General features: G+C 41.9%; 1 long non-coding RNA gene across 1 annotated transcript; it reads left to right on the forward strand.

Annotated features, from left to right (window-relative positions):
• The first annotated feature begins 425 nt into the window (after window positions 1-425).
• LOC112953036 lies at window positions 426-1,441 on the forward strand. Its single transcript, XR_003250504.1, has 3 exons — window positions 426-455; window positions 549-651; window positions 1,208-1,441. It is a non-coding gene; the product is annotated as an uncharacterized LOC112953036 (long non-coding RNA).
• Window positions 1,442-9,351: the final 7,910 nt, after the last annotated feature.

Raw genomic sequence — 9,351 nt, forward strand, 5'->3', positions numbered from 1 at the left:
AACCGGAGCAAAGCCTTGGTCACCGGCGCCGTTGCTGCAATCAATCTCCGACATCCTCAGGAGGAGCCCGTGCAGGTCACGGGTACGGARAAGGACAGTTTGTCACCTGCAAGAGGCTGCTTTGGGGTTCAGCTGGTGTCTCGGTGATCAAACACAGCTGCTCCCCGGTAGGTCTGTAATGGGAAGACGTTCTCCTGCTTCCACCTGCACACGCTCGCTGACAATTAACAGTGCAAATATTTTGTCACCGAGGAGGTGATCCAAGCCCCCAGCACCAGCTCCGAAGCAGCACAGAGAAGCTTGCCGCTGTGAATGACACCCTGCACAAATCCTAATGTGTGTCCTGGGTTTTARATGCTGCACTGGATCATTAAACTTAGAGGGGTGTTTCGGGTGGGGAATATCCCATTTTAATTTTTCTCTAGTCTATTTTTAAAGGAAAGCGTAGAAGAAAGGTAAGTGCTATAAAGCAACAAAAAGTGAAATGTCATTAGTGTCAAAAGCCTTTCTGAAGTCAATATGTTTGACATCTACTGTTTTTCCTCTAGCCACATGGTCTGTTATTCTCTAGACTGAAATTAGATTAGTTTGACGTGATTCCTTCTTGACAAATCTTTATCGGCTCTTGCTCATCTTATTACTATTTTCCAGGTATGTGAGTATTTGTTCTGTCGTTTTTCTCGCTTTTGAGCTGGCTGTTGTATAATTTTCCATCTCCTTTTCCCCTCGCTTTTCCTACCTTTTAAATATAACCAATACAYCCCCCTTTTACAGTCTCCTGGTGTCACATTGGCCATTCCATGATTTCAGAAAGATACTCCTAATAGCTGGGGGATTGCAAACACTGTAGGATGAAGTCAATCCAGAAACCTTTAACTTATCGAAGTATTTTTAACTTAGCTAAGTTTTCTTCCCCAACATAGGCTGAAATATTACTTAGTTTAGTTTTCTAGCTTTCCCATCATGATTTTTTCCCCATCATGATTTTTTCCCATCATGATTTTTTCCCATCATGATTTTTTCCCATCATGATTTTTTCCTTATTTGAGCTATTCTTTTATGATCACCCTCTAAGCTTATACAGTATGTCATTTATACAGTACTTTCTTCTGACATTAATAAAGAAGTTATGATTTAGTAAATCAACAACCTTTTCTTTCTCTGCAGTTGGATAATTTTCATTTTTGCCTATTTTTCTCCCAATTAGATTATTCACTATTCCAGGAATTCAGCTATAGATCTCCTTTAYGCTTCTGAAACAATGAAAATAGCCTTAACAGAGCCTATAAACTAGCTCAGAAAGACAATTTCAGCTGGTTCTGCTTATCATGGATATGCATGCATGGGAAAGTCATAAGTCTTTTGAGTTGGAACACAAAATCAAGTGTTTAAATAAGTTAGTTAAGAGTAAAAGGTTCACTGAAGACTGCCTTTAACATCCACCAGCAGACACTCAATAGCATTGTGTCCGCCACAGTTTTTTCCCTATAAAAAGGTTTTGTTTGGATGCTTCTGTATCAGAGTTCCCAACGGCAGTTCCCCTCGCTGCACAATCTTCTCCAGGCTTTGGAGCAGCAAGTTTTAGTCGGGCTAAAGTTCAGGGGCTTTGATCTTCATTCATCTCCACTTAACTAAAAGGCAGCCACATCTGGAGAATTTATCTAATTCTGCAAGCTATAAATATGTATGTTTTTGGTACTACGCAATTAATTAAAAGACTTAAACAGAATGCATGTGCTAACCTGCAAAGAGGTTGGATTACAAACTATAGGAGCATCTCCTTATGCGTACCTCTGTGCACATCTAAACCACTCTTTTTTTTTTAGCACTTTATCTTGGTTTAAATTGAACTCGGGAGCGAGGACGCGTGCCTTGCAAAGTCCTTAATTCTTAAGCCAGTTATTTCCACATAAAGTGCAGTAGCAAACACAAGTTTCCTGCACCAGAATCACACAGAGCCTTTAGGTTCAATAGATTTAGATTCAGTACACGCTGAAGACAGGGGCCTTAGTGTAAAACTCAGATCTCAAACCGTTTTTGAACCTTGATGTTTTTTGTCYCAAAGTCTGGGTCAGCTTATGTGTCYGGTTCCCATTGCTCCAAGTTTTCTCACTTACTCAAAAATCAGCTATTAATGGCATAAGGTTGAATCTAATCAGGCTGCACTTTTTGTTGGTTTAATCAGGCTCCAATGGTGACTGCCTATTTTATTCTACTACATGCAACTGATTTGYTCACAGAAATAACTAGACTATGAGAACCCTTGATTAGATGAATATGCCACCTACGTGTTTTTAAGCTTGTGTATATTTTTTTTTTTTGGAGGTTGCTTCCAGAGGAGGTTGGGGTTGCTTTATTTTGAGATTGTACCAAAAACCTGGTGGAATATGCACAGCTGTCTCTCTGCACACACTTTTGGAGGAAGCACTGGTGGCTGCACATCAAYGGCCAAAGTCCATGCTGGGAAATGGATATACAGGCAGATGTGTCCTCTGGTCAGGAACCAGTCCCCAAAACCCTGAAGACAGATTGGAAAGATGAGGAAGGAGGATTGCTTGAAAGATAATCTGCAAASAGGCCAAGCAACAAGCAAGCAAAGCACGTCTCTAAACTCGCATGTGTTCCTATCTGTACTTCTGACTCTTCTTTTTCCTCATAGTCATCACTGCTGTTGGAATCATTCATCTCTTAAAACTCCTTTTCCAAAAGTCAAGGGGAAATAAACGTAATGAAAGGCAAATATTGAGGAGCACACGGGGACAGCTCTCAGTAACCAAGCAACGCAGGTACTCTGATCATTATTATTATGATTTCACCTTTTTCACAATCCACTGCCTATGGCTAACTTTCTACAATGGGCTTTACTAATGTCAGCTAAAGTCTCGCAGCACGTTTGTGACATAGCTAAGGCATATGGTTTTGAGGTGAAAACTGGAAAATTACCTGATGGCAAAAGACATGAAGACTCRAATGAAGTCAGACAAAGCATCTCACCTTCCTGATTCCAAGTCTTCTGGATCGAACACGAGCTGCTTCCCTCGGTGCAGTTAGATGTCTGCTCTCCTCACGTTTGCAAAGGAATGGTTAAAGTTTCACAGCTTCTCACAATCCCCCGGCACTATTAASCACAGATAACTGAGCAGTGCCTCCAAAACAGAAAATAAAAATACAGCAAACAGCAACACACCATAAATATAGCACTAAGAATCGCTTGTAGCAGACAGTCCCACCACAGTCTTAAACTTCTCCACGATTTGTAGCACAATTTTGATTGACTAGACTAATTTATAATGCAAATCACTTTACCTCCTGCCTCCAGAAGACACTTAAGGGGTTGTTTTTGCTATTTCTGTCCATGGCAAATTCTTGCTGCAGGCTCTGTACAGAGCCATTTCCTTGAGTTTATCTCATGGCACACCCAGAAGCAGAGGGTGTTGCRCTTATTCACTGCAAGACCAACCTCTTGGGAAAAAAAGTCTCCTTACTTCTCTGCTGTATTTAAAACTAGATCCTTGCACATCTCTAACTGATAGTCTGTCGACTCAGTATYTTTCTTGCCGTTCACACCCATCACTAAGTAATTGAAATTTGATTACTGGCGGTTTGCACCACGAGAACACACATTTAATGCTGTTGAATGGTATGCTCACATGAAGTCTGTCCATACCACTTTTTTCATTAGCTGGCTTAAAGTAATTAATTATTATTAAGCCTTGTGTGCTGAGTTTGGGCAACTGCTCTGCCCGAAACAGAGTTGTGGACAGTAAGAGACACARTCCTGGTCTCTGGGGTTTATTTCACCAGCTTTTGCATGTCCAGCTGACCAAGCCTGCACCATGAAAACCTGGGGGCGACACAGAAGTAGCCGCCCTGCTCTAGTTAGGGCCAATAAAGTAAATCTGATATTCTAGACTTTATCCCCAGGGTTACAAAAAAAGAGAGTGTTTTATTTTTATTGGCTGTTTAATAATTAGCAACAAAGAGCAACTGTATAATTGTCTCAGCGACAACAGCTGAGTTCCGGTGCACAGACAAGTAAACACAATGAAGGGACTGCAACAATACAGATACTTAAAAAAAAAAAAAAAAAAAAAAGAACTTCCTTCAAATCAGAGTTGCAGGACCAAGGATGAAAAAGCCATAAGAAGGCTAAAAATAAAGAAAATGGGTCCATCCATGTAGATGCACGGCTGAATAGGGTTAGACAGTCAATAATTCCTCAGCCTAGGCATGTCTATCTGCATCCTAAATCCCCAAGGCAAAAGAAAAAACTATCTATTAACCGAATATAATGTGAAATCCAGCTTTTATAGATACCTCTGTATCAATACCTTATTGATATAGGTCTGAAGATACAGTAAGCATACGTACAGATTTAGGAAGACTCTTAAACAGCTCCAGGCAACTCCAAGCCCTTCAGGATCCACACAGCCCCTCGGGGCACCCATCTCCTCCCTGGCCACAGGTTGTCTCACAGCTCCTGCAATGAGATTCTCTTAAAATATCACCCACAGCCGCCAGTCATGAGCACTTACATCACCAGATGGGTCCCCCTTTAATAGCTCTCACATACACATCTTCGCTTTGCATTTTCTGCTGAGCATTTTCTGCTTCTGTCAGTCACTTCCAAGGAGCAGACCTGCCCAGCCCTGAAAACAGGTCAGTATTTTCAGTTGCTTCCAGAAGGGTGGAAGATTATTACAGTAAATGACACTCAGCTGCTCCTCTCACAACTCTTTAAGCTCAAACCAGAAGCAGGAAACATAAATTTTGCAACAAACGGCTCAGTCCTTATACAGCCTGGCATTAAATAATACAGCAAATTCATGAATTCAGACAGAATTCATAAGCTTCCTCCAGTCAAATGTCCTAAACCTTCAAGCTGTATTTCTATGACTTGATGCTGTAGGATTCTGAAGACTCTCTAAGGGCTTTGCTACAGAAGAAAGTTGTTTTGTTGCCTGACTTTAATGCAGCTATAAACCCAGCACAGTTAGACTGGAGACAAGAGTATACAGGCACCTACTGCCGGACGAAGCAGCTTGTTATGATTTGGTTAAACATCTTCATAATCAAAACAGATAAAATAATAATACTGGTATTGATCTGCATTTTATTTTATTTTATTTTATTTTATTTTATTTTATTTTATTTTATTTTATTTTATTTTATTTTATTTTGACAACTTTCTGTCTGCAGCTGCTCTCCTTGCAGGGATGTAGCCACACAGCTCATGAACGTGCTGATGCCAACACATGTCTCTATAAAACAGCAATCGTTTTGCCTTTGCCTTATGCACATCCTCACTTTGAGTCCTGATAGGAAACAGCACTGCCTGGCTGCTGCAAGGGGAGGCAGGATGCCTGGGCAGAGCGAATAAAAAAGAACATCCATGGTAATTTTAAGCTGTTCTATGAATGGAGCAGATAAATAGCTACTTCTTCCCCCTCTTCAGTTTCAGTGAATTATAATTAATTAGCGTTTATCAGATTGAAAATCCTTCAGATTCATAGATAAAAGTCACTTTAAAAGCTTAAGGTACAGTAAAAGCCAGATAACTACGCTTTTATGAAATCAGATGGCGCACAAATGAATTTGCTTCAGTGAAAAAGTCTGAATCATGATTTTTCTACTCTATCTTCTGCTATAGAAAAAGAAATCTGGGATCTAGGCAGCGGTTAASGCAAAGAATGGTGAATGAGGAGATCTGAATTTGAATTCCTGCTTATTTTGGTGACTTGTTGAGTAATAGCTGCAAACAAACTTACTCTGTTCCTTGTGCTGCCTTTGAGCCTCTAAAATGTGAATAATACTACCCCATGATGCTGCCGTGCAGCATTTTACAAGTTTTTACACAGAGTAGGTCACAACTCTACATATCACCATGCACACGTAGGCCAAATCACTTCTTGTTAATTAGGYACCAGCTGAGCCAGTTTATTAATTGAGCAGTCCTGGTTTAGGCAATACACAAGGTAAGAAATAAGGTACCACCACAAGCTGAAAATGAGTCTCCCAAAGGTGCTGTGAGCTGATGCTGACACCTGCAGCGAAGCCATKTGCAGAGAGCAGAGGACTTTGAGGCTGGATCCATCAAGGTGAGACACCAGGAAGCCCTTCCTCCGAGGAAGAGAGAGACTGGGAACAAATGGAAATAATTATACTGGAGAATAAGGAACTCAAATCACTGCTACGATTTTAGCCATAAGCTAGCAAAGAGATGAAAAACTGTCATTAGGCTCAAAGTGCTAGAAGCAGCAGAAATGCGTGCAACTGAACGSTTAGCAATTGGGTAGGAGAAAGGAGAAAAAAATACTGCAGAATCTTCACTCTCAGCAAAAATTCAGGGAAAAACCCAACAGTCCCTGTGTAAAGAAATCGTTTACAGTGATTTTCTTTACTCCCAAGTTATAGTGTGCGTGTTCCCATTCCAGCTGAATAAGGGAGCCTTTTTGCTGATGCAGAACACATCTTACTAGTTCATTTTCAGTACAATGCACAGAGAATTAGGTGCACGGTTCCTGTTAACCAGAATGGAGATTGCAAACATCTCCTTCCTTCCTGCACATCACGGAGTAAAAAACTGCAAGTGTGGGGCACAGAATGTGAGACACATAACTCTTGCTTTGGTTATTAGGAGCTGCAGAACTAYGGTTAAAATCAACCTCAAAACAGAAGAAATATTTCTCTGCTTGAGCAGTTCCTCCTATCTACCATTTACAAGAGCGATGACCAGTCTCAATATGCAGCAGCTGAATACAAATCAGTCTGCTGGCTTTCCCTGGCATGAAAACATCAGAAACAAGTCTTAATTTTTGCTTGCCAGGGCAAAACCATAAACAGCGACACAATCGTGCGTATTACTTCCAGAATAGTCTCCATCAGGGCACAATTCAACTCTTAGGGGTTCTTGCGAATAGAGAACTGCCCTTCTTAAGCTCGGGACATGGACTTGAGGGAGGCTTCAATATCTGCTGATGCTCTGAGGCGACGGGCTCTGTCGGTGCTCGTTGAACTCATGGGGATTTAGGAGGATGCAGACGTACCGAGCCGGGCACTAAGTGCTCAATTCGGCATCCAGGAAACAAGCGTGACATTGATCCTGGTCTCTGATGGATGCACGGCCAGGGGCAGAGAGGGATTCATCGACTTCAAAGACACGAACGTGCTGCTTGCGATCTGGAGAAAGGCAGTATATATTTTATGACAAGGTATTTCATGACAAAACTTTTAACTTGCTTGGAGGGCTATAATGTCTGACGTTTAATGGCTTATTTTTTATTATTATTATTATTTGCTTCAGTGGTGCTGTCATGAAAAAGAGTACCTCTCTGCTACTAAATGGAGCATTTTGGGACCGTGCTGTGTCCCTGGGGACAACCAGCACAGGATGCCCATCGTGCTTGTCATTAAAGCTGCTCTTCAAACCAGAGTGGCACGGCCAAAGCCTGCGCTGGAAACGGCCTGAGCTGCTCCTAAGCCCAGTCTGGGAATGGTCTGGGCAGAGCTGACACAAGGCAAAGCCCTGCAAGGGCCCGGGCAAGGAGAACACCCCCAGCACCACTTCATGTTCGTGCACAGGGAGCCCTGGATCAGCCCTCTGGAAGAACCAGCACYTTCCCAGGCACTGCTCAGCACTACAGGTCTTTGCACGGCCCAGGAGGGACAGCCCTGGCATCTGGACAAGCAACACATTTGCAGTGGTTAATTTAATCTTTGCCTGCTCCCATGAGGAGCACCAGCTCGGTGCCAGCGGCAGTGGACAGGTTTATTGTGGAGCCGTCTTTCAAACAGAAGCCGTGCACTCATTTTAGGTCGGTCTCCTGTAAGAATTATAAGGTTTCTACCTGGCAGCCTGAGCTCTGGAGTCCCCTCTTTTCTAAACACCTTTTATCAAGTAACTGAACAAATACAATCTCTTTGTTTTAATTTGAGCTGACGGACATTGGTTAGAGGCAACCAGGCTCTCTAGTAATTAATGTCTTGCATGAAGAAAACACGTTACTGTGATTGAGTCCTGTAAGTCTGCCTTCCAGAACTGCTTCACACGGGGAGAATCTTCTAGTAAATAAACTAGACCAAATTCATCCCTGAATTATACCCAGTAATAATGAGACGAGACTGCTGGTAGCTCAGGTATCATTGAAAAGATGAAACACGGCGTCGTTTCATTCCTCCTCTCTAAAACCAAACCTGCTTGCTAGAGAAAGCAAGCTAAAATTCAGCAGTGTCTGTACAGCTAAACTGTATTATCTTCCCGTCTCTCATCAAAAGCTGTGTTTTTATAGGAAGGTGTTTATGGAATCAGGGCACTCTGAGCTTAYACCAGCCACAAATTCTGTTTTATTTGCAACTCGCGGGAGGAATGAGTGTGTTTAGCACCAGATACGGTCCCTGTCTGGCGTTCCTGTCTCGGAGCCTCTTAGTGCATCTATAAATAGCAAATCAGCAGCTCACCTATTCCGAGCTCCTCGCATTCCCACTTTACTTCCCTCTCTTCCTGTTTGTTGAAGCTGTCACCATGACTCACATTTCCCCTATCAGATCCTCAGYGCAGGGAGATTCCCAATGCGCTGTAAGGCATCGGGAAGCTATTAAGCTCCTTAGGTTTCTATCACCTAAGCTGCTTAGGTTTCTATCACCGAGCGTGATATGCTTTTGAAGAACCTGACATTTGAAGCAATGCAATTATAAYCTAAGGTCTCAGAGCTCCTCGCCACTCCAGTTAACAGAGGGCTCTGTCATTTCGATGACAATACTGAGGGAAAATAAAGTGTCCTGGATCCCAAACGTCCTGCAGAAAACAGCAACAAACATAAAGCCATGGCCAAAGAGCTCCATGTGGGAACACAGCACTTCCCTGACCTCCTTGCGGGATCCACCACCATCCAAGCTCCTGTATCAAGCAGCAATCTGCTTCTATTATGTCGAGCCCCATGCAACACTGATGCTTAAACTGTAAAGCAAAGTGCTCTGTTGTTCTTGGTTTAAAGAAAGAAAATGATTTAGAAAGACGWACATTTCTCTGCCAGCAGTACTTCTGAAGTAATCTTCATTTTAAGACTGTTAATTTTCAAGCTTTATTATAATTATTGTAATGACAGCAACTTCATCACCAATCTGATTTAGCTTTCTAGCTCCTATAATATTACTCACTTATACATCAAAATACTGAATTGTTTGCACTAGAAATCTCCATGTAGGCTGCTTGCTCAGTGATGTTAAAGATATCAGTCAAGCCCTAATATTTCATTTTCTGAATAAATGTTTCATAGAATCTGCACCCTGAATATGAAGAGTAAAATGTTCTTCTGATTGTTCATTTTAAATATTTTCTCCAGAGTTTAGAAA

Source organism: Nothoprocta perdicaria, unplaced genomic scaffold, assembly GCF_003342845.1.
Source record: "Nothoprocta perdicaria isolate Ctin4 unplaced genomic scaffold, notPer1 scaffold_107, whole genome shotgun sequence".
Taxonomy (NCBI): domain Eukaryota; kingdom Metazoa; phylum Chordata; class Aves; order Tinamiformes; family Tinamidae; genus Nothoprocta; species Nothoprocta perdicaria.